General features: G+C 32.9%; 1 long non-coding RNA gene across 4 annotated transcripts; it reads left to right on the forward strand.

Annotated features, from left to right (window-relative positions):
- The first annotated feature begins 357 nt into the window (after window positions 1-357).
- Window positions 358-4,226, forward strand: LOC114367241. 4 transcript variants are annotated; one of them, XR_003657142.1, is made up of 5 exons: window positions 358-1,914; window positions 2,014-2,076; window positions 2,220-2,543; window positions 2,656-2,876; window positions 3,500-4,226. It is a non-coding gene; the product is annotated as an uncharacterized LOC114367241 (long non-coding RNA). The 4 variants fall into 4 exon arrangements; XR_003657141.1 differs by having other exon boundaries at window positions 358-913; XR_003657140.1 differs by having other exon boundaries at window positions 358-2,076.
- Window positions 4,227-7,697: the final 3,471 nt, after the last annotated feature.

The raw sequence follows: 7,697 nt of genomic DNA on the forward strand, positions 1-7,697 counted from the left end.
TAGAAAGATTTCTCTCCTTTAGAGTAGATGATACAAATTGAAGATCCTAGAGAATTCTCAATAGATTTGCAAGTGTTTGACCAATAGTTGTTGATAGAGCATTTGACAATTAAGTTCTCTTTTAAAATTCTCTCACTTTCTTTTTGAATTGAGGTGATTTTAACATCGGTTATTTAAAAACTGATGTTGTCTAACTACTTACATCATTGATTTTTTTTTAAAAAAAAATTGATGTGAACAGGGCGATTTTAACATTGGTTATTTAAAAGCCAATGTTACACTTTTTATTCATTGTTCACGAACATCGATTTTTTAAAACTGATGTTGTGTATTTCTATATTAAAATCACTATCACCCTACTTCTCTCTCCATTTTTCTTCTTTATTCTTCTTCTCATCCTCCCAAAATACAACTCATTCTCCTCTTCTTTTCCTCTCGCCACACACCAAAATTTCCCTCCCTCAATTCGACCCGCCCGTCGCTGCTGATGACCGCCCCGACAAACGCCTTAAGACCGATGCTAGGGTTTCTCCTTCAAGAGATATAAATCATTCCTTTGTGTGCATAGTACAGTTCAAGAAACTTGAATGTTAGGGTTTGTGTGAAAATGACCCATCGATCACGACTGGACCTATCATGGTGGTTCACGGGGATTGGGCTGCTAAGCCTCAACGCACGGTGCGAGCACTTGGTGGAGCTGAGCATCCTCGGCGTTGCTGCGATGGCGCATGCGCAGAACCTGCGGAAGTTGTGGCTAGCGAGGTGCAAGATGGTGACGAATATGGGGATTGGATGTATTGTGATGGGGTGCAAGAAGCTTAAGCTAATTTTCTTGAAGTGGTGTGTGGGAATTGGGGATTTGGTTGCAATTAAGTGTAAGGAGCTCACAACATTGGATCTCTCTTATTTTCCTGTGAGTTTTTTTCTCTCTCTCTTTTTCTCTTTCTGGTGTTCATTATTCGTTGATTGAATCTGGTTATGGATTATTGGTGGATAGTTGGTGATATTTTCTATGTTTGGTTTAATTGATTGGATTAGCTTATTTTCATGATAAAGAAGCAGTTGATTGGATTGACTTATGTACTAAATTTAAAGGTTTAGATTTCACATATTCACCCCTTTGTACATTCTTTAGGTTGCATTTTTCATAGCCATGTAGCAGAGAATCTGTCTGCTTAACCACAAGGTTATTCTCTTCATAGTGATCACTAGAGTTAGAAGCAGAGTCATATCTCATCCCATCAAAACCATGCTTAGTACCCTTTCTATGATTTTTAGTGTTATTATAAGCAAATGCTTCCCCAATAAAGTATGCATTCAAATCCAAGGAAGAGTTCTTGTAAGGCAAAGGATTGGTAAAACTTTGAAAATTTCTCCGTTGATTTATATCCTAGCGGGATTTCTTATCCTGGAAATCAAAACCATGCAAGGAGCCAAAGTCACCTCTGACCATATTATGAATCTTGGGAATTGATTTTAGTAAAATATGAATCACATCTTTGCCAACAATACATGAGGAAAAAAGAGTGAGAGGCTAGGAAATTAACAATTAAGCACTGATTTTAAAGAAACTACCACTCACCCTAAGCTTGTAAGTTGTAATATTTGATGAATCTTTACTACCTAAATGTCTTACTAAGTTTATTATATTCAGATTGAGTTGTGCTTGATGTTATCATGAGGTCAAAGAAGTTAAAAAATTAAATATTTTTATATTCCAAACTCAGTGATTTGTATCATGCAAGTTTTGTAGTTTTTGTGTCATATTTTGGAACCTTTTCCTTTTCCATTCATGAATAGAACTTGGATATATCTGATGTCTTTGTTCTACACAATGTTGATGAGCCTACCGTGTGAAGTTTGAATGGTTGTAAGGTTGTAGATCAAATTCTGAAGCTTGTTCCTAATGTTGAGGTATTTTTAGGATGTTTCTTCTGATTGCATTAACCCTTCCATTTCATAATATTTACTGTTCACCTAATACTTCTACACTTTATTTTTTATGGCTTATAGCACTTTCTCACAACACTTTGTTGCTTGAAATTTTGGGCCAAAGGGCGAGGCATTTATTCTAATGTGAGTGATATTTTAATTTTTTTTACATCATTCTTTCTAATTATGTTAATTCATTTGTTTGCTTCCAGTATCCACTAATATGGTTATTGGTTTGTTCATAAATATTTGTGTTACGTTTTTTAATGTTTATTTTCATGTGACAGGTTTTCTTGGTGGTGTTAACTTGGCACTTCTTGTAGCTTGAGTGTGCCAGTTTTATCTAAAACCAATTCCAAGTATGCTTGCTTCTAGATTCTTCAGGGTATATACACAGTGGCAATGGCCAACTTCTGTCATGTTATGTCCAATAGAGGAGAATGATCTTGGGTTTCCTGTTTGGCATCCTGGAAAAAAATCCTTGTGACAGATCCCATCATATGTCAATCATTACCCCTGCCTATCCCTATATGAATTCTAGTTTTAATGATTCTATGAGCACACTTCGTGTAATGATGTAGCAGTTTCAATATGGCAACAAAATTTGTGGGGTAATCATTACTTGTTGAATCATTTTAGATATTATTAATACTTATTGATTTTAAATAATAATACTTATCTATTTAAATATTTGGTAATTAATCCTTTGTCTAAAAATTACAGGAAATATAATTGAGTAAAGCTTGTTGGAAGGCTCTGTTTGAAAAGTACAGTGTCTTTGAAAGCTATAAAAACTACTTGCAAGTTGATGCTGATGACTTGCACAATTGGAAAGGTTGGGTGGAATCATGCCTTCACCAACTAACTTTGATGGTGTAAAACAGATGTTAGTCAACTGTTTTTTATTGGCAAGATTATTTTACTTGACTGAAACTAAAAGAAAGGTTGTTACTCTTTCTAATCTTGGGTTAAGATTTAACCAATTTTGTTGTGATTTGAGTTGTAAATTGAAGCAATCATTCAGGAACCGTGTTTGTTCTATAATTGGTCATGTGTTTTTATGTGCATAGATTTTTTCACCTATGTATGTTGTTTCAATACAATAAGTTGAACTGCCTGGTCCATTTCTTTGTAATTAGAAGCTTTATATAGATAAACGTCATAAACTAGAAATTTCAAAACTCATAATGATGTTATTATTTGATATTTTCATTGTGGGAACTTGGGAATCTTGTTGTTATCATACACTTGTATGGATCAACGTCAAATTAATCACCTCGAGTTTCTCCATACCATATACTATCACTAATTATGCTTTTGCATTCAAGTATGATTCATGATTTACAAATTATTTGTATAGAATTGGAAAATTGAAATGGATATTTATATCTAGTTTATGATTAATAAAAAACAAGGAATTGTAACTTTACTTCTTGTTTGTCTCTCATCTTAACACATAGCTTATATCATAGTGGCATTAAGGTGCTGAGTATGATTGAAAAGGGGGAGAAATAGAGGACTTAGTTTGGTTTGTGACACTGAAAATTTTTTATTTCTTCTCCTGCAGGTTGGGTTTAGGAAATGGGAAGAATCTTGATCTTGAACAATGCTCTTGATCAAAGCTTCAAAAACAGTGCATCAAGTATTTGGGACCTATATGTGCATCTTCGATTTGATTGTGTGTGAATATTATATATATTTTTTAAATGCATGAGGTTGTTTGACATGTTGCTCTATTTTTATATTCTTTTTTCTACTGGTTATTATTTTCTTAAATTAGCAAGAGAGAGAACGGTATGAATACATTGAGCGTGTGGGCAAAATTATCGACTAGCAATATGGAGATTTGCTTCACACAAATGAAGATTCTGAAGATGCAAAATGGATATTTGTAATGAGCAAGAAACTTTATGTTGTCAAGGTAACAATTCAAGGGTAGTTACATTTTAAAGTTACTTATTTTCTTTAAAGACAATTACCATGTCTTTCTTGTACCACTATTACATTGCATTAATCTTGTAGAAAAAGAAACATTATTTCATCATTCTAGTGTTTTGGCTGGAGGAGCTACATTAGCTGCTAGAAGGCTGGTGGAAGAGAATGGAATTCTTAAGGTGAATTAACTTCATAGGTTGCATGACTAAACTATTGTGCTAATGGAACTTCTTATGATATTTGTCTGCTAGCTTTTATAGTGACAAGGAGATAGTGGATTGCAAATGTGACATGCCTAATTTATGTGAATTGCAAATGTTTGATTATCAATGGCACAATGGCTTTGATTTTTCAATCTATCTCAGCTTATAGTGGACATTATCGACCAATGGATAGTGGATTAACTTATGTAATTTTAAAAATTTCATGAGCGAAGATTATGTAATAAAATTTTGGTTCATAGATAGAATCTTGAATCCTTGATTCACCATGGAACATCATAGAGTTGTTTGATCCATGCGAAAAACCTTGATAGAATCTTGGTAAATTAATAGATTTTTTATTCTTTTATCTCAAAGTGAAAAACGGGTTGTATATATGATTAAGTTACATAAATGCTTGATAGAGTCACTCATGACCTCTATTTTTAATCATGATAGAAAAGTTATGGTTTCTCTTAGTGGTAAATATATCTATGCATTTGTTCTTCTAGCTTGCTAGATGCTATAGAATTTCTTTATAATTTTGTTATTAGGTTGTAAATACTTTTATTTTTCGGATTTGAGTCAACTAAAATGAGCAATAGTGAAATAAGTCATTTTAGCGATAAAATTAATTGTTAATTATTATTAATTTTTTTGCAAAAAACATCGGTTGGTTTAAAACCGATGTAAAAAGTATTTTTACAACATTGATTATGGCCAAAACCGATGTTGCAAAGATACTTTTTACATCGATATTGGCCAAAACTGATGTGGTAAACACATTCAATATCAATTTTGCCAAAAATTGATGTTGTATACAACTTTCAACATCATTTTTTTAGAACCGATGTAGAAAGTGTTTCAAAATACACAATTTTGGTCATATTTCTACATCGTTTTCAGCTAGAATCGATATAAACAATGATTTTCAACGTCGATTTTTTAAAACCGATGTTGAAAATGCCTACTTTCAATGATGGCCATTTCAACATCGGTTCTAGAATCAATGTGGAAACTTCTCTAGAATCAATGTTAAAGCCCTTTTATGTAGTAGTGAAGACTAAATAAGGAGCATTTTTAGTGGTTCGAATCAATGCAGATCGAGGTTAGGAACTATGTAGCTTGCTCAGTTATCAAAAGATGTTGTGATTTTAAGTTTTTTGGTGGATCCTTTTCTAAAGAAGAGATTAAGGTGACATTATGGAGTTGTGAGAGTTCAAATAGCCCAGGACTTGATGGAAAACTTTTTTCCTTTCTTAAGGAATTTTGTGACACCATAGGATCCATTCTTGTGGCTTTCTTGGAGGAAGTTCATGAAAATGGAAAGAATGTGAAATGGTAAAATAGGTCTTTTCTAATGCCAAAGAAATTTTTTTCGCAAGAAGTGGGGGAGTTTTGACTAATAACTCTTCAATAATAGAAAGAATGGATATAACATCACTATGTTAACATTGATTTTTTTTTTAAAAAAAACTTATGTTAACAAAAAACATGATGGCATATTCATAAATAACGCTAGTTCGTTAATGTTGGTTTTTGAAAAAACCAATGTTAACATAAGTTTGTTAACATCGGTTTTTTAAAAATTGATGTTAACATGAGTTCATTAACATTGATCTTTCAAAACTGATGTTAACAAACTCGAGTTAACATTGATTTTTTAAAAAAAACGACGTAACAAAAATATGTTAATGTTGATTTTTTGGAAAACCTATGTTGTGTTAGCTAAATTAAATTTGTTTCTTCCTCTTCTCGTGCTCATTCTGAACCATCTCTCACTTTCGTGCTCTTGTTCTCACATCACTCATCTTTCGCACTCTCATTCTCGCTCATCTCTCACGCTTTCATTCTTAGTTTCATTCTCACGCACTCTCTGTGGTGGTGCGGCGACATTGTTCTCTCTCGCTCTCCCTATCATCTCTGACTCTCGTTCTCGCTCTCCCTCACAGCTCTACTCACTTTCATTCTCGGTCACGAAAGGTTAGTCTTCTATAAATGCTTGTTTCTGTGTTTGGTTTTGATGGTGATGGTAAGTGAGAAGCTAGGGCTCGTTCTTGGTTTTGATGATTTCTAGTTCTCATTTTGATGTGCGTATTGCTTCTTGTTAATGTGTGTATTACTAACATGAAAATGCATGTTTTTGTGTATGTTGCTGAAAACATGTGTTATTTTCTAGATATACAAATATTGATAATGGGACTTTGTGCGTATTACTAACATGAAGATGCTTGTTAATTGAACTTTGTGCTGGTGTAAAATTCTGCCACAGCCTTAGGCCCCCAATTTTTTTTCAAAATAGGAATATCATTCTTGGTTTTAAAAAATGGGTATATGCATTGTGTCTTTCAACTCCGTGGCATGTACTCGACCAAACTCATATGTCTTGATTTACTACTAGTAGATGGCATGCATATTTATTTTTAATAGTAACTTTAATATTGTAATTGGAGTTTAGAAACAATGAATGAATATCAACATAACTAGAAGGAAATGGTTAGGACAATTATGAAGATTTAACAAAAAACCAGAGGAAATGTTCAACACAGTTCATATTATGGATCATGTTAAAAATTTCAAGATTAGTCTCAAATAAACATGACATGATATAACACATTTGCTTATATTAGTTTGATTGTTAAATGTAGCTTTATGGTGAAATCAGTTGGTCCTTTGTTGTAAGATCGAAGGATGAACTAGAACACACTTGGCATCTGTTACAAAGTAATGACAACATGCACTCTATTACATACAACCAAGATCTGGTGAACCCAACTCTACTGGTTGGATGGGTAGAACTCAAATATTTCTATGGACTCACTAGAAATCATCTAGTGACCATGACCCATTTTGGACAGAGTGTTTTCTTCCTCACCATCTCAAAAGGAGCTCTAAACCAAAAGCTTATCCTAAATGACACTCCTTGTACCACCAAGTTCCTAACTCAGTCACTTTTAAAGTCCTACTGAGCGAGCAGAAAGTGACTTGTAGCAGTTTGGTGAGTAATTAAGTACTCCTTTCTCTGCAAATTTTAAAATCATCTTCATATCTAATATGAACTTAATGTTAATTTTAGGATGTGTTGAGTACCATGTACTCATTTATGAAAGCTACAGGATTCACCCATCTAAATTCGGTAGGGATTACGGAGTGCAAGACTATTTATAATCATTGGAGGAAGACTGTAAAATTGGAAATAGATGGAGGACTTTTGCACAATCATAAAATTTGCAAACTGGAACTCAAATTATATTTGAGTTCTCAGATGCAACTTCTAACTTTGTTTTATTTTGGATTTTTTTTTGTAATTAAAGTACATTACATTATACTATTATCAATCTGTAAATTTTTGTTTATAAGTCTTGGTGGTATATTTTGTGGGAATTTGAACATCCTGAACACATTTGTGGCATATTTTGTTCATAAATGTTATAAGTACTTTTGGTGCATGGTATATTTTGTTTATAACTCTTGGTGTGTGGCTTATTTTATGAGTATTTTACAACTTTGAATGATAAGTTGTGATATGAATAATTATAGGTTGGTAATAAAAAAAATAGATAGGATATTAATAAAATCCAAAAAACAACATCGGTTTTTCTAAAACCAATGTTGGTTTTTAAAAAACCA

Source organism: Glycine soja, chromosome 9, assembly GCF_004193775.1.
Source record: "Glycine soja cultivar W05 chromosome 9, ASM419377v2, whole genome shotgun sequence".
In the NCBI taxonomy this organism is placed as follows: Eukaryota; Viridiplantae; Streptophyta; class Magnoliopsida; order Fabales; family Fabaceae; genus Glycine; species Glycine soja.